Here is a 25,807-nt window from a genome sequence, read left to right as displayed (position 1 = left end):
AAAGATGTATTGCTGTGTAATTGCCGATTTTCCCTAGTACAATCGATTCCGTTGCAGTGTGACCTTTAAGATTTGTTTTCATACTTTTGAGAGTTTGGGTGCGTTCAGTAAATTATGGTTACAGAGCGCCAAGATGTAAATACTTTTTGAAATTACGTAAATCAAAGTGGGGCCTGTCAAATTATTTCAGAGCAGCAAACCTATATTGAAAGATCTCCGAAGCATGTTTGAGGCCACGGGCGATGTTTGTACTTCATCGCACAGCTGTTAGACGTCATCGTTTCTTAATTTAAAGCAAACTAAGCATTGCTATTTAACTCACGACTGTGTTCTTTCCTTGTTACTTAATCCCAAACTGTAAATCATCAATGTTTTTTAATCACACAGCCGTAAATCATCATTGTTCCTTAATCACATCGTTGTGCTCCACCCTTGTTACTTAATCCCAAACTGTAAATCATCATTTTTACTTAATGACACAGCTGTAAATCATCATTGATACCTAATCACACACCTTCTTATCATCACTGTTACTTACTCAGCTCCCTATTTTCCATTCTTGTTATTTAACCTAATCGTCGTGTTCGATTCATGTTACATAATTGCACGCCTGTAGAGCATCATTGTTACAGATGGAAAAAACATGAAAAAGAAGTGATTAACAAAATGATGCTGGCCCATGAGCATGCTTTACAAACATCTTTCCCGATACGGCTTTGATAGCTGATCTGGAAGTGTGTTTAATCAAGATTATCGGATACACAGGTACACAGATGCTAAACATACTTTTCTTACATACAGTAAGAATCCATGATCCATGATATTGATTATTCATTATATTGGTCGCTGTGGTCAGAAGAAGGCATTATCTTGATTATGTTGTCACACATTTACTTAGCTTGGTAACAAATAGTGGTATTAGATAACGAATTATTTCCATAATTAGAAAATGCCCTGGTATTCATTATGATCACCCAAGGATAATACACCAAAACAAATCTTATTCCTCTAGTTCCGTTGTCATATATTAAACAATAAGAAAAAAAAATATTAAAGGGCAAAGCCTATTTCCCAAGGGTCAGTGTTACAAAACTGTATACTCCCGCTTAAGATATTTCATTCTGAGTAAAACATAAAATAAAATCGAGGTTTTCTTATCAAGACTACGTCATATTTCCCGCTCCAGATGGTTATAGTTTCGTTTTAAGAATCAAAAATGCATTCTGATTGCTCATTAAGACTGTCGCCGTCCTGATAATCAACAGTCACCAAAATGATTGAAAGGAAGGTACAACAATACCAGGGATGAAATATGATTTTTCAAATTGTTTTCGCCCCGATCCCCCTTAATTCCAATCAATTGTTTTCGGATGTCCACATGTATTGTGATAGTTTATATCTTTTCTAAAAGTGTCTGAAAATGTTTTACATATTGTTTTATTGATCTTATACTTTATTGTTTTTGGGTGTTTTTTTAATACACAATCAATATCATGTAATTGTCTTATTGGTCAGTAAGACCGTTAGTTGGATTCAGTTTTGTTATTAAGATACTATTCCTTTGTTAAAGTTACGTTTTGATAAACTGCTCAACAGTCTTGTTTTAGCCATAATGATTTTAGAACGCATCTGGTATATATTTGTGTTAGCAAAACATTGTAAGTTCCATTTTTTGGTTGTGACTGGTGTCAAAAAACGAATGTTAAAATACAGAAGTTAAACACATGTGAAATATAAACAAACCATATGCAGCATGGTAAGCAAACATGCCGTGACGAGTTGGTCGGGTTATTTTTAAAGCTTTTAATGATTCCAAACCTACCCATACTCCCCAACATACGGTAAAGAGTGTGTTGTTACTTTTGAGTAACGAGAAATTTAAAAAGAGCGTAAAATTAAATACACTTTTTAGTTTAATAATTTGTATAGTGCCTCAATTTGCCAAGTGATCTTTTGGAATTATAAAGCAGTTGGAAATATATGCAAAGAGAACAAGGCGAGAAAAGAAAAAAAGGCGCCCGTAAGATACTTGGAACTAAGCATGTTGCAAATGAATCGAGACGAGGGGTATTCATTTCATCAAGTAAATCTTGGAAACTAAAGTTTGCATTCCTACATTTGCAGTTAGAAATGACAAATAAATCGAGACGAGGGGTATTCATGTCATCAGGTAAATGCTCGAAGTAACAGTTGGTGTTCATAAGAGAACAAAAAAGAATTAAAAGACAAAAATATGCCTCCGCTAAATGTAGGTATTAAGAAGTATATCTCGTAGTTCACACGATGATCACGTACCGTGTTATTGCTACAGACAGGAGTACAGTACAGAAGTAATGTGACTGACAGCCCGTAAGACGTCATGTAAAGAGACGGATGCATGCTTGTATAGGTATTGATTTTCTTAATTGACTTATCGTGTACCTGAGATAAAAGGTACATCACCTAGATGAAGTATTAAAGCAATATATGACACTATATGGTAGGTGTTTGACACGTGATTACACTTGTTACCATGAAACAGACAAAAACGCCGGAATATTTAAAAATGCTATTATTTTAAAGGAAAATGAAGAATGGAAAGATGCAAAAAAGTCGACGTACCAAGAAAGCCTTCCGGTACACACTATGAATGGGGTTTTTTATCGTACGAAAAGAACGCTCTATTTCATTAAGCTTAGAATGAGAGGAGTTCTTGATTAATGGACTGAACTGTTGTAGCGTCTAAAACGCCCATTTCGAATATAAAACTGTCACACATAAATTACAGTAAGACTACCACACAAGGCCATTCCCTTCTTATGTTTGTCAATATAAAGATCATCATTGCATTCGCGGAACATCAATAATATGAATATGATCTTTATGATTGCCCATACTATTAAAAAGAAATGTTTTCCTTATTATGTTTACGTCCTGAACAAACTATAACCTAAAACACTAGACGTCAATAACCACACTGTACATGCCTGCCATGTATCATCTGGTTTTGCTTATTGTATACAACAGTGCATTACCGATGCGTATGCTTTTGAGTGTGGCTGTAGTGAACCATCAAGCTGTGTGATATTGACATGGCTAGAATATTTTTTTCTCCAGCTCAATCAGAGCTCTGCTGATTCGTGGTGTAGGGTTCTACTGCATGTATTGGGCATTTAGAAAAAAATTACCTCGTTTACAGTTATATCCATTCATTGATCACCAACCTGAAACGAACGTCACGCAGCAGTAAGCATCCCTTATAACGTCATCACTGGCTCGTGTTCCCTACAAATATAACCTTTTACGAGCATTAATAAACGAAACTTTCATACATCATACAAGATGCAAGAAACTCAATTCAGTGTCGCAAATATATATGAATACAGGGATATATTGTATTCTGTGTATAGATTTAATATGATATGAAATTAAAAGCTTGGAGCTCCGAAGAGGACAACATAAAACAGGGAAATATTTCTTTTTTAAATGCAAGCTTTTTATAACGTTATATAATCAATTGTCCGTTGATTGATCCAAGCCAGTCGTTTAACTATATCCACTTTAATTTCATATTATAATGATATAAGGAAAGGTATCATGGTGGTATGTATATATATATATGTACTGTTTATATGTTCATATAATACAACCAGTGATATTCTATAGCGTAACGTTTCGATGACTTGTACGATGTTGCATTCATCAAACACATGACCGGTAACGTGAATGCATATTAAGTATTTGGTAATAAAAAAATCACATACTGTATACCGGCGAAATTTCGCCTCAGTTTAACACTCACCCTTTTTACCCTCCCTTATGAAGGCGAATTTAGTATGACAGCGATTATTAGTACGAACAATATAATCTATCGTGATCACATGATAAGGGCGACATTCAGACTGGGCGAAAGTTTCCAGGTATACCGTGTTTGATACGTTTTTGACGTCCTTGACAATTGTAACGTGTTATTTAGAGTCATACAGAACAATTACAGTGAATTCACTGCAATAACATGATGCTGCTTGATATTCTATAACGAAAAGGTATCTTACTGCTTCGTGAACCTAACAATGCTCTAGGCACATGCAGTTCGTGTGGACACCGTGAAGAACATTTGTTAAACATTGTCTTGTATAATCGACACACATCACATGACAACTGTTCTGAATTCACGGCTTTGTAACATGTTAATTGGTAAAATTGCTACCCATCAAACAAGGCTATGTCAGATCCTGATTGCTTGAACGTTCTCATTAGTGAATATTTTAGGAAAAAAAGTTCTGTGAAGAAGCCAAAACTTCGATTATGTTATCTGCTACGGGCGTGTGAAATATGGGTCACGCGCGGATTAATCTCATGCGGTCTCATGTAGAGACTATGTGTATCAAAATCTATATATTTAGGAACAGACATGGTCATTATGATGACACATCTACGAGAGCATCGGGGAGTAACATTTAGCTTCAAGTTTCAGGACGACATTTTTTTCCGATAAGAATATATTATTCATCCAAAAAGAAACCTTTAGATGCAGATGATGTGCATGTGCCGACATGTGTTTGGAAAGTGAGAATGGCAGGAGTTGGTATATTAACAATACCACGAATGCTTATAATTCGTGCACTCGCGCGTAAAGTCGGCAGTTGGAAAACAATTTAGTTATGATAGATGAATGGTTTGTTTGCAACAATGATCATCTACGGTGAGGGTCCTATCTCCAGCCATGCGGAAAAGGATACGTCTGTGATATATCTTTAACGAAAAGAAAATATCGTTACACAACAATGCATCGTAGTCCTTTGTCTGTAATCTACTGTCCAGAAAGAAAACCTGCAATAGCAATAATCTGCATATAATAGGGCTGCCAAAACACTGAGTTTGACGATAGTTCTTATATTGAGTTTTTTATGCTGGCTTTGTTTTCGTATTCAGTTGGGTTTTTTTCGTTAAAGACGCATTTTTTTCTCACTTTGTTTTTGCTTGTTTTTTTTTTCTTTTGGAATAACAACATGCATTGTAAAACCTAAGGCTTGAAAACCGTGTCATTATCAGGCCAGAGCCAGCCCTCTTGTTATCTTTCGAGAGCTGCCAGGCAGGTATACAATGATGTATAACCACCTCCGCCGTAGAATCACAACCCTTCATCGACTACACTTAGCCGCAGCCATTTAAAAACACATTTTCGTCAAGCCTATGACGATACCACGGCACTGATCTACATATGCATTGAAGTTAACTGCAGTTTAAATTGATTTACAAGCGCCAGATCCCTGCTATAATTAATTTCTTTCTGGCTTTAAGCATTATTCTATTTCATTAAATACATGGCCAAACCGCATACAAACCAAAGATCTGCTTAACTGTAAGTACATTTAATATTAACCATGTAATATTCAATCTGTCGTTTTCTTCGAAATATTTTGGAAATTTATCATAAGAACGAGTGTAGATAAACTTACGTGGCTGTGTACACTCTGACAGTTTTTGTAGTTTGGAATGTTATGAGAGAAAATAAAATATTTTAAACGTTATTTCCCATTATTATTGACGGGATTTCATTTCACGTTAACTAAGTACATGCATATCGTCAAACATCTGATCGGCTGTTGCTATGATACATGCTATGCATTGTCAAACTTAAGAATTTCCTTCTGTTGAAGTTATTTGTCTGTATATACGTCATTCACATTTAATGTCGATCAAAATGTAATTTTGCTATTTTAAAATGTCATCCAGGCGACTAGTTATCAATCTTACATACATTTTTGTAATGTTCATATAAGTACACACGTAAAGATTACGTTTGAAATAAAAAGGTTCCGTTCCGTAGCGCCATCAAGACTCCAAGTGTCTAGATTGATGATTTTCACTTTTCAACATCTACTTGTTAATTTGACAATACCTTTAGATCATTATTAAAAACAGAACATAATTATGACCTATGATATACGATTTTAGATTTTTTTTTATGAATATTCCAGTTTTGACAACTTAACAATCCAAAGCTTCAGAAATGATCCCGAAAGCAAGAGAATACCGAAATGTCAACAGAACCGTAAATCAATAAAACTAAAACAAAATATGAACAAAGAAGGATCCACAAGGAAACCCTGTAACCTACACGGACAAGGTGTTCCGGAAGGGTATACGTCTGCTGCTTCATCAATGACACCCGCAATTTAAATCTAGGTCAAATGCAAGTTCCAAGTAAAGTATCGCTCTCCTAACGAGAACTTACGAAAGTTTAATGAATATATGACCGGCGCAGTAAAAAATTAAAAACTTTAAAAAAGTATTTTCATCAATAAATCACATTTTCAATCTGTTTTTGAAGGTGATTTGGTATAATTTAGTAGTTTTCATTTACTATATTTTCAATATCTGATAATTTGATATTTGACGAATCGCTCGTTTTATGTATACACACTATTATTTTGTTAACTGTCAATATATGATTCTAGCAAAAGTTGTCTAGATTTGCTTGCTATATAATTAACTGTTCAATAACTGACCATTTAATGCCCACCCCTCCCCCTTTTACCTTCAATGAAGAATGGACAAAGTTTAAAACGTGGTTTACATGTAAATATTAACGTCTATCTACTTGCTAACATCTAAGACTTCCAAATACTACCGTGCATTCCTAGTCTACAGCATTGATAATACTAACCAAACTTATACACACACGATGCTTCAAATTACGTAAACATTATTCCAATCCACTTTTGATACAGGCTAAATCGGTAACACTATTAACTCTAAATGCATTTTAATCATGCTTAGGCCAATTAAAAAAGAAATTAACAAATCCGGCAATTCTGAATCCAACTACAACACGTTTTGATCATCACGAGTACATAGACGTTCAAAGTTCTGTCAGCTTAATGTCATGTTAGTGTGATATCTATTAATAATACATATATATACGTATTCCTATTTAGATATCAATATGTTCACGTTCTTGGATTCAAGCAAATAATCATTATATTAAAACAGTCATTAATAAATATATATATGTTTACTTAAAGAGACCATGACTTCTTTGAAAAGCTTGACTCTATTATTATAAAGCTTATCTGCATTTCCATACAAAATGGTTGGGATCAAAACAAATGCACCTGCCCACAGAAGAAATGTTAATCGCCACTAGAAAATGATGAGTCCTAATTTGTATAATGTGTGGTCCGCTCAATTATAACGGGTAACAGTAAAGAAACCCATTTAACAGTGATGCATGTCTATTGAAGATTGGATTGTTAACATAAACAGACGACATTTATTTCCACGTTCTTAGCCACCCATCCATAAATTGTTTTTCCGGCACTACGTTTAAACAAACGATTTTTTAAGTATCATGCTAGGCGCAAAAGGGAGTGATGACAAAGAAAGAAATGTTCATATAAACACAGAACTGAAAATTTAGTAGCATACCTTTACCTGCCGTCAATGATTGTGTCGTTTATATGTCCTGATTTGCAGATCCATAAAAGTTTATTTAAAGCATCATGTTTTCTAGACGCGTCCTGTTAATCGATGCATTACGTAGTTATATAACCCACCAGAGAGGCGCCAATTAACATTTAAGAAATTGAACGTTTGCAATTATGATTCTTCACAATGATAAATTATTATCCATAAGAAAATGCTGATTTTCACTAAGTTTTCGAATTTTGGTAACTGACTTTCGTACCTCAGTTTGACTGGGACGAAATTCCAGATGAAATACTTTAGAAATGTGGAATTAGTTTGAATTCACAGGGAATTTACAAGGCAGGAGGTGTACCGTCGATGAAGCAGAATGCGCATACGCTTTTGGAACTCATGGTCTTATCATCCTAGAACTTTTTTTCCAAAAGTTTATATTTTAATATTTTCGTTGTTTTCGTGATACCTTAATTAAATCAATTTAAGTTTGGGTCCGGGGCAAGTAAAAAGATATCAAATCAGCACATCAAATTATAAAACCACTATATTATATTTTATATAACAGATTTATTTTCAGTTACATATAACTATATATTCTATTTGATAAAATTGGTTGCGCAAAAAAAAGTCATACCAATTTTGTGAGCAGTTAATGTTGATACAAGAACATTTAATGAGTTTTGCTAAATACAACACACCAAAGGAAATACGTGATACGGTACGATAGAAGTGGCATCAGTGCTCAAACGCTTCAAGATAAAGAACCATAGCGATATGTCCATCATATACAACGTTTACATTAAAAATTACAACGTCAAAGAATTCACAATCGATGGGTGATGTTCTTTGATGTTCGATCCGCGCCTATCCCGTGGTATCTGAGACTAGGCGTACCCAATCAAGTAGGAATCGGGCAGTATCTCAAAGAGATAAAATGGCCATATTTCAGAAAAATATATATAATAACAGGACTGCTCAAAAGAACGAACAAACTAACTAGATACAAAGACATGTTATTGCCAATTTTTGTTTGAAATGATAATTTAGAATAGTTTTTATCTATACTCTGACAAATTATATTTCAAAATGATTTTGTAGTTTTTTTCTTTCTTTTAAAGCAGACAAAATGCATCTATTAGAAAGAAACCCATGTTACACTGAAATCATGGATTCTCCATGTGTCAAGTTCGAGAAAAATAATTATGTACGATTCTATAATTGACAAACATGTTGAATATTTGCTAACACAAGCATGATTTAATTGTTGTTCGTGCTGTTGTTTTTTTCAACTGGAGCAGAACTATATTAAGAATGTACACACAGACATATCATTCACGTTCTCGGCCACATGCATGTACATTCCGTCTGAAAGAGAACATTAAAACCCACAGCTATCCTTTCCTGCACAAAATAATTATATTTCCCACGACTGTACAGAGAAGAAAAGTGGTAAATTGTTGACGGATTCTTAATTCTGGCAGTCATATACTGGTGATAGCTTATGACAGGTTATCGCTTATGCAAATCTAACTGCAGATATAGACAGTTGATAACTACAGACAGGTTGTCTCTAATACAAATGTAATTGTAAATGTAGACAGATGCTAGTTACAGACAGGTTGTCTCTAATACAAATTTAACTGTAGTTGTAGACAGGTGCTAACTGCTACAGAAAGGTTGTCTCTAATACAAATTTAACTGTAGTTGTACACAGATGCTAGCTACAGAAAGGTTGTCTCTTATACAAATTTAACTGTAGTTGTAGACAGGTGCTAGCTACAGACAGGTTGTCTCAAATACAAATTTAACAGTAAGAATAGACAGGTGCTAGCTACAGACAGGTTGTCTCTAATACAAATTTTACTGTAAATGTAGACAGGTGCTAGCTACACACAGGTTGTATATAATACAAAATTAACTGTAGTTGTAGACAGGTGCTAGCTACAGAAAGGTTGTCTCTAATACAAATTTGACAGTAAGTATAGACAGTTGATAGCTACAGACAGGTTGTCTTTAATACAAATTTGACTGTAGTTGTAGACCGTTGCTAGCTACAGAAAGGTTGTCTCTAATACAAATTTAACTGTAGTTGTAGACAGGTGCTAGCTACAGAAAGGTTGTCTTTAATACAATGTTAACTGTAGTTGTAGACAGGTGCTAGCTACAGAAAGGTTGTCGTCTCTAATACAAATTTAACTGTAGTTGTACACAGATGCTAGCTACAGACAGGTTGTCTCTAATACAAATTTAACTGTAGTTGTAGACAGGTGCTAGCTACAGAAAGGTTGTCTCTAATACAATGTTAACTGTAGTTGTAGACAGGTACTAGCTACAGACAGGTTGTCTCAAATACAAATTTAACTGTAGTTGTAGACTTGTGCTAGTTACAGACAGGTTGTCTTTAATACAAGTTAAACCTTAGATATAGACAGATGATAGCTACAGATGTATATACACATGTTGTCTCTGATGCAAATGTAACTTCATATATAGAAAGGTGATAGCTACATGTATAGATAGGTTGTCTTAAATGCAGATTCAACTGTAAGAATAGACAGGTGAAAGTTATGTACAGGTCGCCTCTATTTAAATTTAACTTAGCTTAAGTCAGGTGATAATTATTTCTAGATTAATTGTAGACGGGTTGTCGTTAATGCTAAATCAGCTTTAGAAATAGACAGGTGATGGCTACAGACAGGTTGTCGCAATACAAATTCAACTGTAGATTTAGATAGCTGATCATAGCTATAAGAAGAATGACTCTTTTGAACATAAACCGTAGTTGAAGAAAGTTGAACGTTATTTACAAGTTATGTATGATGCAAATGAAACTGTAGATATATACAGGTTGTCTCTAATGCAAATTTAACAGTAGTTTTGACAGGTGATAGCTATTAATTGTAGTTTTGACAGGTGATAGCTATTAACTGTAGTTTTGATAGGTGATTGCTATTAAAAGTAGTTTTGACAGGTGATATCTATTAACTATAGTTTTGACAGGTGATAGCTATTAACTGTAGTTTTGACAGGTGATAGCTATTAATTGTAGTTTTGACAGGCGATAGCTATTAATTGTAGTTTTGACAGGCGATTGCTATTAACTGTAGTTTTGACAGGAGATAGCTATTTAGTGTAGTTTTGACAGGTGAGAGCTATTAACTGTAGTTTTGACAGGTGATAGCTATTAATTGTAGTTTTGACAGGTGATAGCTATTAACTGTAGTTTTGACAGGTGATAGCTTCCAACTGTAACTTTGACAGGTGATAGCTACCAACTGTAGTTTTGACAGGTGATAGCTACCAACTGTAGTTTTGATAGATGATAACTACATAAAGGTTGTCACTAAAGTACATTTTATTGTAAAAATTGACAGGTAGTAGTTATGGACAAGACGTCTCTCTTTTATTTACATGGTCACGGACAGGTGGTAATGATATATAGATATAGGTGGTTTCTAATGCAGGTTGGACTCTAATAATATACCTAATAAGGTTAAAAAGTTTATTTTGGTTAATAGATTGTATAAAAGAATTGATTTTAATCAAGAAAGTTGTTTACCATAACTATCATGAATACGAGACTCGTTTTATAAATAAATACACGGACAAAATATCAATTTTAACAGGAAAATAATGTATAGATATATGTAATGTATAGCAGATACTGTATTAAAACCTGAAGAGTGGTTTACATATGTCAGGGGGTTTACAACTTTAAAATGCATCATTGCTTATAAAACGGCATGTGTCTGAAAATTTTGACGCGAGGTATTACACATCTCAAATGTATCAAATACAATTTTAAATCTTTGCTTCATAAGGCAATAGAAGAAACTTAACAATAGTATCTTCACCATGTTTAAAATACAACGTATATCTACATGTAATACTCGGTAATATAGTTTAATGTAGGTCAGGAGATCTACACCAGAAATTGATTACAAAACAAGAATCTGATCCGAAGTATTGAACATGTATAAACACAAAAACATATTACATACAAATGATCCCTGACGTTTGAAACAAGGAAGATATTCTGATATGTTTAAGTTTGACATTTCAAGTATAATTTGTGATATGTCTTCATTTGAATATCGATATGACGAGTTAAATGAATCAGGTCTGAATAAATTTTCATATAAAGCACCAAACAGAAATTCATTTTAACATAACAAATTTGCTTTCCTTTCCAAGTGAAACAGACATTTTGACTAGAAGGTTTTCTTAAATTTTAATATAATCCGGATACATGGACACAGTGCTTTTTAGATGAAAAGTCCGCCCCACTAAGTCTTGCTATTGTGGTAAGTATTGGGACAGACATTCGTCTTCAGTCAATGCAAAAATGACACATAAACTACAAATCAACCCCGAATATGAAACACCATATTGCCAATTGATATAGATATTGCATGAGCTCCTGAATTTATTTAAATCATAATTTCAAAGAATCTATAAAGTTCAAAAGTATGCGTAATATTCAAAGTGGCATTGATCATTCCTGCGTCATATAGCAGTAATTTTAACAAAAGACGCCATCAAAACCTCATTTTCCTTCATTAAAGTAACAATTTAAGAGAAATCGATCTCACGCACAGAGTGTTAATTAAAAGTGCATTTTATCAGCTTTCCGTACATCTTTTGCACACATGCAGATTTAAGTTCAAAGGATCAAACCGATACTCAAAGAGATTTGGTTTAGAACGAGCGATGACAGAATTGATCTCTCTCAAACTCTGTTTCTCTAAAGGAGTGCATTTGCATGTGAAAAGCAATCCTTTGTCCGTATTCACGAAACCGTTCCCATATTTAGACTCAGATTCTGTGCTTAAGCCCATTTTCTTGTTCTGCTGATAAATTGATAACAATTTACATTTTTTGATGATTGATGATTTGAAGAGTTTAGAAAAGACTTCAAGCCAAATATCAATGTCAATGTTTCCACTTCACCTCTTGACTGCCTTGTATGAATCAAGCGAATTAAAAGAAAGTTTGTTTCACCATAAAATTCATGCCCGAGTATTAGAACGGTTTCATGAAGATTGGAAGAGCAGTTCTAAGATCAATTGCAAATAAATACTTGTTCTTCATACATTTAATCAGTAATTATGACATGTTGTAAGGTAATATGCATAATTATACCGGTAATGTAAAAGGGATTAAGTACATATATCCTATCTTAACTATACCAGCAAAATATTTGTATTTCTCCAGATTTAAGTAGTTTTGTGTGCACACTGGACGCACGCAAAAAACACATTGTTCATAGGATAATGCCAACCCTATTACCAACAGATTTAATCGGGGTCTAGTATTAGTGCTATTACGATTGGCAATGAACGAATCAAGTGTTAATTACATGTCATGTAACAAGCAGGTGATATAGGTATTTTGTCGCCTCATTATTTTCGGAAATGATGTGTAAATTTCTCGATCTGCTGACCTGACACGTAGCAATCACAAACGAACATTCATGAAACAAAATAATTGATATAATATATATGGCCTAGTTCAGCATTTCACATAGGAATGTATGATAAGTTACCTGCTGTATCCACTGTATGCTCCTATGAGGCAACTTACCCAAAGCTTCACCAATTCAGGCAATTAAGATATCTTCAGTGTTATACAATGTATGTTCCCTATCTCTACATATTACAGGCTTAAGAGTGTATACTTGTCACACATACCGAATAACAGTTTCCATCTTGTTATCATGTACATTACCTTGATAATATGTAATATTGCAATATAAAAAGCAGTTGTGAAAACCACACCAATACATAACAGATTTGAAATATACTATTATATTCCACAAGCGAAATATACGCTACCCATATATTAAACAGTTCAAAAATACGCAACCAATATATTAAACAGTTGAAATATACGCTACCCGTATATTAAACAGTTCAAATATACGCTACCGATATATTAAACAGCTCAAAAATACGCTACCGATATATTAAACAGTTCAAAAATACGCTACCGCTTTATTAAACAGTTCAAAATTACGCTACCGATATATTAAACAGTTCAAAAATACGCCACCGATATATTAAACAGTTCAAAAATACGCTACCGATATATTAAACAGTTCAAATATACGATACCGATGTTGACAACGGCGATGGTGAGATTTACTGTAACCCCATCTGTGTTTCCACAACATATTCTTGGACAACTAAAGCGCATTACCACATCGACCTTGAAGTGTAATATTCCGACTGCCAACGTAATGACAATCAACACGTAATTAAATTCTCTTTTAATGACGTAATTTAGCAGCTTTGAATGATTAAAAGCATATAACGTGCCACGGTGGTGTTATTTGTCACTTTAGGTTCCCGCGGTCCGGATGTATGTCTCCATTTTGCCGTCATTCGGTAATAACGTGTCTCCCCGTAAATGGGAGAAGTCGTGTTTAAACAGACACGTTGTTTTGTGATCATGTTCACGCAGCAAATAGAACGCTATATATATGTCTAAAACAATAGCACACTTCCTTAATAACCAGTCATTTACATTTGTATGTTGGATATCAACAGTTTATTTATCTGTTCTGATAAGGCATTACACATTAAGGTAAACAGTCGTAATACCTGTGGCGTATCTTATAAGGTAACAGTAAGAAGAATGGCGCTATACAATGTCCTAGATTTCAGCATTCAGCGCTCCGATGCTATAGATACGTTCTCTTTTCATGTACACACACAACTTCAATTAGGGTATAAAACCAGAAACGGGCAAGCGATCGTTTCATCAATTTTTGACACCGAGATAAAACTGAATAATTTTACAATCTTTTACAGGTCAGATAAAAATTGTCTCCGTCGCTAGTAGTCGAAGTCACGCAAACCAGCACATCGGGAATACGTGTACATGTAATGTATTCTGACTGTCCGCCATCAAATCTGTTCGCGTGAAGTTGAAGCTACAATCACGACCGTTAAGCAGCGTTCAACATCTGAGAATGATGGAGGTGGGATTGTTCGAGTCGTGTTCTTCATCCATCATGTTTGGAAGACCAACATTGTTGTTAATTTGTTATACCTTGGAAAAACGTAAATGAAGGCAAAATATTCATCAGTTATGGTTAGGGAATAATTCATTGTTCCGTGCTATATGTAGTCATTCCGTCTTTGCGTATTGCAGAGTTATCTTCTCTTGGGAGCAGGTGTTGATTGTTACGTCATTGGTTTGTGTGAGAAAATTAAGTCGTTTTCCCAAAAATTGATGACGTTACTATCACAAACAAGTGACGTAACAATCAATAACTGCTCACAAGAGAAAATAACTCCGCAATACGCAAAGACGGAATACGGGAGTATATGTAAGTACACTCTATTAACGTGATGTCCAGTTACTCACCCAAATGTGTTTGAGGCGTTTTTTGTCTTGGAAAGACAACGCTTAAATGTTTTATCTCCTCTCTAAGATACTCCTGACCTTTTTTCCATGAACATGAAACATTTTAGATATTTTATGTCATCATCAAGGACAAAAAACTCCTAAACCTTTACGGAAAATGCAGTTCTGCGATCATTGATTGTTCTCAAAGTTAAGATCTTTCCTTGTATTATTCAATATTCTGATCAAAGCTTTAAAAGATATGGATGCAAATAATTTATATATAAATACATGTATGTAAGCATTTTGTTTTGAATAGGCTTCAAAAAGGTTCATGTTAAAGTCTTTGAACTTCATGAGACTTGTTTGTGATCAATTTGACAACACAACATCTATGTATAATGATACCACAGAATCTCTCACGGTAATCGACCTATATGCTCAACCGCTTGTTTATTTGCGCTATCAATGCGCCCGCTGATCGCTTGTTTTATACGTTACCGATATTCTTCAGGGATAAAGTGTTTCGAAAAAAGATTAGAAATCCGTCCAATAATCCCTTTGCACAGCTCTTTTAAATCTCATTTTCAAGATGGTAGTGTTACTTTAGCTGACCATTTAGCGAGACTTAACTCGTTTAAGGTTAGTTTGACCAGTAATATATACTCCGTGACCTCACGTGTTTCGAAGAGTTTAAACACCATTCCCTCCCCAGTGATGGCCCTAATATCGATTCCACAGAGAAACCAGAAAATGCATGGTTAGCCTTAAGGATGTCTATTACTCTAATTTAACACGAATCTTAATCCCCCCCCCCCCCCCAAAAAAAAAAAACCCTCCGCGCTTAGTTACTTTTAAGTGAACATAATTATCAAAATCAAATTTTAAAGGTAAAACAGAAAAATATCATGAACTGATGAGTTCATTTATTCGACGATGTTATTTATTATATGTTGATGAAGCCATCTATTATACATATCACAGTCTCAATATAAAATATCTATGTATCATTCAACTTCAAACGTATCAATAATAGGACGACTTTTTAAATAATTCCTTCGATGTTTTTTTCTCCAAAGATCATTGCCAATTTATGGCTGAAACGTAACAACAGCATCATTGATCCTACGACTTTAAACCTGATACATCTACACATATATCATTAGGTATGTAGATATATTTGGGCCTGACTGTACAATCATGTAAATTATATTTATTTTCTATTTGTGGTAGCCTCACATCCTCCGAAAAATAAATGTGTTCTAATTGGGAATTCCTGCCAAACTCCGCCAAGTAAGGGGAGGTAATTGGTAGTATGACCCACATATCCCGTTTCCTGCCCATCTGATTCTGTCTCAGTTGCTACCAAGGGAACCAGGATAGTCAAACAATTAACCAGGGTAATTTAAGTATTCTGTAACAAGGGCAACAGGAGAGGTTTGTAAAGGGCGGCAACTCGTTATTTGTGTCTAAAAAGACCAACAGACACCCAAAACACGTGTTAAAACAATCAATTTGTGTCCTATTACCGAGGACCAGTGGACACGAGTTAGGCCATGTGATAATCTATTTCAGTTACGTCAATAAAATAAAACGGCCTTTCGTGATAACAGAATGGATAGCGTCGATTCATGATAATATCTGACAATTCCAGCTTTTTACGGATAAAATGATCGCAAGATGCACGGTAATGAAAGCAATAACGTTCACGAAGTAATTAAGATATTTTCGATAAAATAAATTGTGGAATTTCTCCCTTCGAAGATGCAGATATGAACTGACTGTCTACTTTATTTGATGTCGAGTAATGATGATAAGGTCCGTATGCTTAAATATAGAATTATTATGACCCACTACTCGGCATCTTACTAAACCGCATGTGATGAGATATTATATTGTATACGTGTACTTTTAGTGGGAAAACGATATTTGTCATTACAAAATGCATATAATATAACTAGACAACCAAAGCTTTATGTCATTTTCCCGTGATTGCCGCATCACTCAGTTACGTTGTAAGTCATTTTAATTTGTTTAAAAAAGATCTCATCAGAAAAACAAAATCAAGTTCATGTCGGATAATAAAAGTCATACTCTGCTTATCCTTCCCTCTCCCTTTCTGTGTATTAACCTCTCCAAATGTTTCTCGCAACACTCACTTTCATTCTGTCATGTCTCTAACCAATTGCCTTTCCCCACAGTGGAACCAAGTAGAAAGTATTATATTTCTAACTATATTTTACATAAACTGCTACAGCTTCGTAACCAGCAATAACTGTATATAAATCGGTATTGGTTCATTTACATGTATATCAATTGAGAAAAGTAACTTCTCACATTTATTATAACCTGGTTATTTTATTCACCAAAGCCAACGCACACGTTAATCCCCCACCCCTTCATCCAAACCATATCGTAACTTCCCGCAACACCAAAATACGCGCGCAAACACTATATGCATGTCCAAACGTAGTTTCGACCACAGCATCACAAACGCATCGATAAACCTCTTACCAATTTCCCACATAACCTTTACCTCAAACTCACGTGAACACAGACCTTCTATCGAGTCCGCAACTGTTTTTCTCCCCCACACAATCACCCGATATAGGTATCAAAGTTATCTGTAAAAAAAGTTATATCGTTGTTGGAAACGTAGTTTCGACCACAGCATCACAAACGCATCGATAAACCTCTTACCAATTTCCCACATAACCTTTACCTCAAACTCACGTGAACACAGACCTTCTATCGAGTCCGCAACTGTTTTCCTCCCCCACTCAATCACCCGATATAGGTATCAAAGTTATCTGTAAAAAAAGTTATATCGTTATAGCTTGGACATCCAACAACGATTTGGCATTAACATAGACAAAAAAATGTACAAAAGGCTAAAACGTTCATAAACATAGGTTAATTAAAGTCTGCTATCTAATTGTAGATATCCCTATCCGTGTTGCAGGCATCACGATTGCTTTATCTACAGACACGTTTTATATCCCTCCCCGGATGTAAAGACACTAGCATAACAGTCAACTATAATGACTTTCTTTCATGTTTACTCCGGAGAGGATAAAGTCGATATATATTACGGAATGCACTGGGTTTTACAATTTGCGGAGCGTAAAGTAAAGAATTTTAATGAATGATATTTGTTTCCGTACCTGCTCCCTACACATGCTTAAACCATTTACCTAAGAGGGACCATATGGAAAGAGCTGCCAGTTTTTTGGTGATCTAGATGGTTTTAGGGCGCGATTAACCACAATATGTACATAATCATTATTGCTCTCCATGCATGGCTAGCACGCATTGTTTGGTATCAATTTATTTTGAGTAGTAAAAAACGAAAGCTTTAAGTAGTAGTTTATATATCAATATATCAGTCGGGTTCTACAAGTGTAAAGTAAACGTTTCAGGTCAATACGTTCATAAACATAGATGAACAAATATATAGATTCAAACGCGGTCGTGTATTTTGTCAACAATTGCAAAATTAATGCTACGAAATGAAATCATGTCTTCTATGCATTTGTATACCGTCTTCCGCAACACAATTTCTCCTTTAAAAGCTGTGAAGAATCATACCGTAGTCAAATCAAGATGTATGTGGTTATGCGAATCCACAAAAAGTAGCTTGACAGAGTAACATTGTTATAATACTTTGTTTCATGTCGTGTACGGCTAATTTATAACAACACTTTATGCTATGGAAGACACGCTATATTCTGATATATTATTACTCTACGACGAATGACCCTCGTTTTCACTTTTATATACTTCTAAAGTACGTTACCGAGGTATTGATTGGTTGATTAAGATTTTGCATGGTTACAGCATCTTGTCTTGAGGCCGATTGCTTCACCATACGCGTGGTTCGTAAATATAAATCAAGTTAAGGAGGGCCGAGATGAATAATAGCTTAATAAGTGTTTCATCTGGCCCTGACACCAGACTTTTACATTTTGACAGATAGATGTCTGGTGTCCAGCCAGATGGCACTACCTTCTGAAAAAGCTGAATTCTCCTCCGACACCGTTTGGTATCGGAGAGTTTTGAGGTGCTGACAACAAAAATCTACTATGACAAAACACATACCTCACATACATGTATATTGATAAATGGAGTATTTATTGATCCGAATCCGCTCGTATTATCACCAACAGCTGCTGAACTCCGTCAGTAAAGTCTTCGGTTTTCAATCGTTCAAAATGTCCAACCTGAGCGAACGTCATAGGAGTGACTAATCAGCAAACCGTGCTGATCCGGACCGAAAACGGAAAATATTCTTTTTGTTTAGAAGATTACCGGACCGCCACTTTTTGTCATTTCCATTACCTACAAAATAGAGTTTACTTAGCTTTGTATCAAAGGACTTAAAGCCTTTTAACCGCCTTAATTAACGTCGATGTCGTTTAGATAACTAAACTTTAAGCTGAATATATATATATATATATATATATATATTATATCTTTATTTCGATTTTGAATTGAATCACTATAGTAAGATCCCCACAAAAACTTTGAAAATAAACAAATAGAATAAAAAGATTCCATAGGTATGTCATAAATCGTTCGGCTATAATATTCCCCGATAATGAAACAAGTTGTATAAATAAGGGCTGTCAGCGGTAAGTCGGTTAACCGGTAAGGGCTGTCAGCGGTAAGTCGGTTAACCGGTAACTCGGTCGGAAGACCTCGAACCGGTTACAACAATCAATAAGCGAACAGTCGGACAGTTATTTACTCCTTTAGAGAGTCCAGTGTTCCCTAGCTTAGCCCTACAAATTACCATAGATGAGACCAAAATCGCGGTTACTCGATTGTTCGAGTAACCGGTTACCAAAATGTTTACCGGTTTGACAACCCTAGTATCAATGTAGTAAGAATATTTTAAAGAGCTTTGTAATAAATCTGCCTGTATTTACTACATGTGTAATAGCATTCACTAGGTATTAAATGGATTTGACTGTATCTTCATACAATAAGGTTCCCGGTAGTCTAGTGGTAGGACGCCGGTCTCATGACTGAATGGCTGCCGGGTTGTGTGACCGAAGGGTTGCGTGTTCGAGTCACGGCACGGCACTGTGTTGTATATTTGAGGAAGATACTTTACTCCGATTGTTCCAGTCTACTCAGCTGTAAATGAGTACGTGGCTGGGCAGTGCTAGAATTGTTGAATGCTAACTGTTAGTGCCGAAATGCAAGCACCGGCTGTATGCTCCCCAGGGAGTTGATAAAGGTACGAGCTGGTTGCAAAGGCTCTATAACCACGGATAATAATTTGTGCAGGTTGTGATAAAGCGGTATATAAGAACCTCGAATTATTATTATCATTATTATTATTATTATTATTATTATTATTCAACAGATGTTACATTTTCTCTGAGAAGAGTGATATTCTGGATGATCCAACCCGTTTCAACAACAACAATTCTAAACAGATAAAGATTGATCGGGTGGCGCAGTGGATAGCACACTCGACTTTCGTCAAGGCGGCCGGGGTTCGACTCCCTTATTGGATGTGAAAGGGTATGGGGTCACCTGTCCTCATAACGTTGGTTTTCTTCGGGTATTCCGGTTTCCTCCCACATTAACCCACCGTCCCCTCGCTTACATTCGGACCAGTAGGAGTAATTAATATAAGTTGTTATAACTTGTTTCATAAATTAATTGTAATAAAAGAAAAAAAAGTTTATATTTTATAATATATGCATTTGTAATTTCTCCACTGGTCGAGCAGCCACTAACGACCTTATAGATGTGCACGTGATTTCTCTGCTTTGAAGGGATTTTCCCATAATGCTTTGCAGATTTCAAAACAGCACATTGTATCCCTGATTAATATAAACAGCGTTGTACACTTTGACCTTTCCGGGGGTAATGCTGCGTATCCCGACCGACTTTTGTACATGTTTTCACTTTTCAACATGTTTCATATCAGTTAATTAATTCAATATGTTTTAAATTTTATGGCGAGTACAAGAGGCACTTTTTCAATTGGAACTTGAGTGTTTAACCAACTGTATAATGGATTTTAAATAACTCCTTCGGCACATAGAAATCGTGGCACCATTCAGGAGCTGCCAGCGGCTGTATCAAATCAGGTTACATATTTACCAACTCTCTGGAGAATGCGGAGCAGTCACATGGAATAATCGTCCTGATTAATAATATATAAAACGTAGGCGTCCGTTGAAGCGCATGATCAGCGCAAACCATGCAGGTCATTTAGAGGTTAATGTAGTTAATTTACCAATAACAATACGTAACTCTATTTTAAAAATTCAATAGAGATATTGACCGAAACAACAATATATCATTCTTGAACTGAATTACCACGAACATGAAACTTTACTGATGAAAATAATTTAATTTCCAAAAGCATTGCAGGCGAAGCTTTGATATTTTTTATGTCAATTGTCTGTCATATAATTATATCAGAATTAAAATACAAATGCCTTAAGGGAAGCTGCAGTTGTTCTAAAAAAGCAAAAACAATATATCATCATGTTTGAACGTATGAATGGTTTTTTTTTCTTTTCTGAAAAAATAAAAAGTAATAAACAGCGAACATAAGGATTCAGTATAATATACGAAATATTTACAGAATTTTACAAAAGTTAGTATCTTTCCGACGCAGTATTTGACAGGAGAAATAAAACATGAAATAAATCTAGATTAAACACAATCCAAAATTACGTAATGTATTATAATATTACTGGCTGCGGTTCCAGATTTTCGTCACCTAGGAGAGGGATAATGGTGAAACTCAAAGTGGAATTTAGATATACAGTCATGATGAGCTCCGAATAAAATGTAAAACAAGCTGACAATCCATCACTAGGTAATTTACATTACGTTATTGTTAGTTATTTGGTACATGTATGAAAGAAAACCGAACAACATATTTTTTTGTTTCCGCTGTATAACCGATCGCGTCTTATTATTTTCGCTGTATAACTCATCTTGCTTTGCTGTTTTCACTGTATAACTCATCTTGTTTTGCTGTTTTCGCTGTATAACTGATCTTGTTTTGCTGTTTCCGCTGTATAACTGATCTTGTTTTGCTATTTTCGCTGTATAACCGATCTCGTCTTATTATTTTCGCTGTATAACTGATCTTGTTTTGCTGTTTTCACTGTATAACTCATCTTGTTTTGCTGTTTTCACTGTATAAATCATCTTGTTTTGCTGTTTTTTCTGTATAACTGATCTTGTTTTGCTGTTTTTTCTGTATAACTGATCTTGTTTTGCTGTTTTCGCTGTATAACTGATCTTGTTTTGCTGTTTTCGCTGTATAACTGATCTTGTTTTGCTGTTTTCGCTGTATAACTGATCTTGTTTTGCTGTTTTCGCTGTATAACCGATCTCCTTTTAATTATTTTCGATGTATAACTGATCTTGTTTCGCTGTTTTTACTCTATAACTGATCTTGTTTTGCTGTCTTCGCTGTATAACCGATCTCGTTTTATTATTTTCGCTGTATAACTGATCTTGTTTTGCTGTTTTCACTGTATAACTGATCTTGTTTTGCTGTTTTTACTCTATAACTGAACTCGTTTTATTATTTTCGCTGTATAACTGATCTTGTTTCGCTGTTTTCGCTGTATAACTGATCTTGTTTTATTATTTTCGCTGTATAACTGATCTCGTTTTATTATTTTCGCTGTATAACTGATCTTGTTTTGCTGTTTTCGGTGTATAACTGATCTTGTTTTGCTGTTTTCACTGTATAACTCATCTTGTTTTGCTGTTTTCACTGTATAAATCATCTTGTTTTGCTGTTTTCGCTGTATAACCGATCTCGTTTTATTATTTTCGCTGTATAACTGATCTTGTTTTGCTGTTTTCGCTGTATAACTGATGTTGTTTTGCTATTTTCGCTGTATAACCGATCTCGTCTTATTATTTTCGCTGTATAACTGATGTTGTTTTGCTGTTTTCACTGTATAACTCATCTTGTTTTGCTGTTTTCACTGTATAAATCATCTTGTTTTGCTGTTTTCCCTGTATAACTGATCTTGTTTTGCTGTTTTTTTCTGTATAACTGATCTTGTTTTGCTGTTTTCGCTGTATAACTGATCTTGTTTTGCTGTTTCCGCTGTATAACTGATCTTGTTTTGCTGTTTTTGCTGTATAACCGATCTCGTTTTATTATTTTCGCTGTATAACTGATCTTGTTTCGCTGTTTTTACTCTATAACTGATCTTGTTTTGCTGTTTTCGCTGTATAACCGATCTCGTTTTATTATTTTCGCTGTATAACTGATCTTGTTTTGCTGTTTTCGCTGTATAGCTGATCTTGTTTCGCTGTTTTTACTCTATAACTGATCTCGTTTCGATGTTTTCGCTGTATAACTGATCTCGTGTTGCTGTTTGCACTCTATTGCTGATTTTGTTTTGCTGTTTTCGCTGTATAACCGGTTTTTTTAAATGTATGTTTGCGTTTGGTATATCGTGATATCGTTTGTCAACATTATAGATGTGCCCGGAGATACGATCTCATTTTCAACATCATATTTGAATTTTTTTCTCTGATATTTCCATAAAATGCCTATCATCGTCACAACACGCTACTAGTACCAGCCGTAAGGGACCAATCTGGAGTTGACATTTCAGGATTTTATGGCTACACGCTTAACAGCTCTCTCTACAGCAAACAATCATCGGCACTATTGTAGACACTGCTCCGTAGCTTTATTTTGAATGCAATAACAACATGTGTCTGGATGTTGTACCGGAGTTGTTTTCGTCTGCTCTCCTCCGGGATGAGCGTATATACGAGACAAAAGCTGTGTTAGACAGACGAGAATCGGTTAATACATAAATATACTATCTCTTAAATATAAACTTTATTTACTTCACATCAATTATGAAACAAGTTATGTGTCTTGTATTAAACACTCTTGTTGCTCATATTGTTAGCGCATAGTGGGTCTTAATGTGGGAGGAAATATGAGAACTGGAGAAAACCACGTGCTCAAGCAGGTGTCCCGGTACCTTTTCACGTCCGATCGGAGAATCAAACCCCGACCACATTGATAAAGCGAGTGTGCTACCCATTGCGCCACAACACCTACCTCTAAAGGACACTATTTTAATATATATTGTTCTCACAACAAGGCACGATTGTCCTGAAAGTGATAAGGCGAATAACGAGGGACACTTTTGTTTATCGCGATCCGATCGGTTTGACCTGTTAGACCAGAGTTGTTCGCTTATGAAATAAATAGAGACAAATAAACTGCTATGTTTTATACAAAGCATGTGGAACATGTTTAATGTATCTTAAAATGTAATTATTTTGTCCTTATTGCTTGAAGTTTACTACGCTCGCGTCTATAGGGGAATGGAGTATATACAGCACTGCAGCGTGTCTCGATAATTTTCGTTCTAGAAATCTTCAAGTTCAATTATGGCGTTGTAAAACATTGTATTTGATTATATATAAAACATAAACCTTATCTGGACAGTTCCCCTAAGCGAGTTTGTCGTAATAAACATTTGATGTCCAATAAAACCGGAAGTTTACTTACCGAATAGTTCCTCGAGGTATGTGTGACGTAATAAACAATTGGTATCTAATAAAACCAGAAGTTGACAATAAACGTATTGAACACCCACATACGTAGACCATAAGACATTGTATATGTTTAATTTCGGAACGTATGTAATAAATAAACAAACTACAAAGACCAACTAATGTAATTATACGACGATGAACACACGTTTGCGAAATGATTGCATCCGGAAAGCATTTCAGCTGCACAACGAAACATTTAAGATTAATGGGATCAATGGTCACTATGAACATGAACGGAATCTTTATGCGAACAGACATTTCTGTTTACCAATTTTGTTGTTGCTTTTGTGTTTCTCCGTTTTGTCTCTCTAAAACGTGGGTGTAAACGTACACTTGTGTAATCTAAAGGCAGATTTCCATTGTATTATTTAAAACAAAATTGTTTCCTTGCGTGAGCAGGACGGAGTGGTAGTTATTGTGCGCCATTGATTAGCATAGGAATAAATGGTGAGACCGTTATAAACACTAATATTCAGTATACACACTTTACCATGGTGAAATTGATTCGAAAAGAGTCCTATATATATAGATAGTTCATTTTGAATGTGTTTTCAAGACGTTTATAGATGTTTAAAACAAAAATGCTGACTCTGTCTTTATGTCCGTTTAATCTATTGTTCACAGACTCGTTACTACAAACCTATAACTATTTACATAGTCGCCCTACCTTCAAATATTGTTTTCTTACCCTAAAATACCTTGTTGTTGATTAACTGTTAAACACAAACAAACAACCCTATTATACACGTACACATATGTCTTTTAATTTACGTTAGAACAATCCAACCTTAGTTTAGCCTTACGTGAATGCATTCTTTTTATACTTTCAAATTTGTCACGAAATATCATTCATTGCCAGTTAATAAGAGCAGAGCACTTTTGAAAAGAAGATTCGTGTCATAAAAAGCTAAAATGCCCTCGTTCTGATTTTGCCACTGTCTCCATGGTGATATGATAGGGACCTATACACATAACAATGGAGAATAGTCTTTCATAGAAATGTTGACAAGCGGTTCAAATAGGATTGTTTTAAATGGGTACGTCAGTGATGGCAGTGGGTTGTACATGATGAAAACCCACAAACGAAATGCTAGGAACGGGCAGATGCTGCCCGCTTGTACGCCTTGTCCATTGGTTGATATAGTTCGAATCACTCTACATATAAAATATGATCGGAGATATAAATAGAACGGTTATTATTACTTTCACAATTAAAACAAAAAACGAATTTCACAACAATATCTGTTCTCATACATTTTGATTTGGCTCCTGAAACTATAATACATGTATTTACTTGCGTGTCTATTAACGCTGTGATATGTGTAACAAAGGGCGTTAACTCCTGCTAGTCCAATGACACTTACTTAGATAAACAAAATCCCTCGCATATACATTGTCTTTTGTTCTTTCCTTTTGTACTGAAATTTGGCTCTGTTAACATATAAAAAAAATCGTTTATTTGTTA

At 35.0% G+C, this 25,807-nt stretch overlaps 1 protein-coding gene across 1 annotated transcript in view; it reads left to right on the top strand.

Moving 5' to 3' along the window:
- LOC110447286 (thyrotropin-releasing hormone receptor-like) overlaps positions 1-25,807 on the top strand; it is a 103,284-nt gene that overhangs the window by 818 nt on the left and 76,659 nt on the right. The gene's annotated exons all lie outside the window — the stretch shown is intronic.

Source organism: Mizuhopecten yessoensis, unplaced genomic scaffold (genome assembly GCF_002113885.1).
Source record: "Mizuhopecten yessoensis strain PY_sf001 unplaced genomic scaffold, ASM211388v2 scaffold3279, whole genome shotgun sequence".
NCBI classification, from domain to species: domain Eukaryota; kingdom Metazoa; phylum Mollusca; class Bivalvia; order Pectinida; family Pectinidae; genus Mizuhopecten; species Mizuhopecten yessoensis.
The sequence above is the reverse complement of the archived record's forward strand: the minus strand, read 5'-3'. Positions and strand labels throughout refer to the sequence as shown.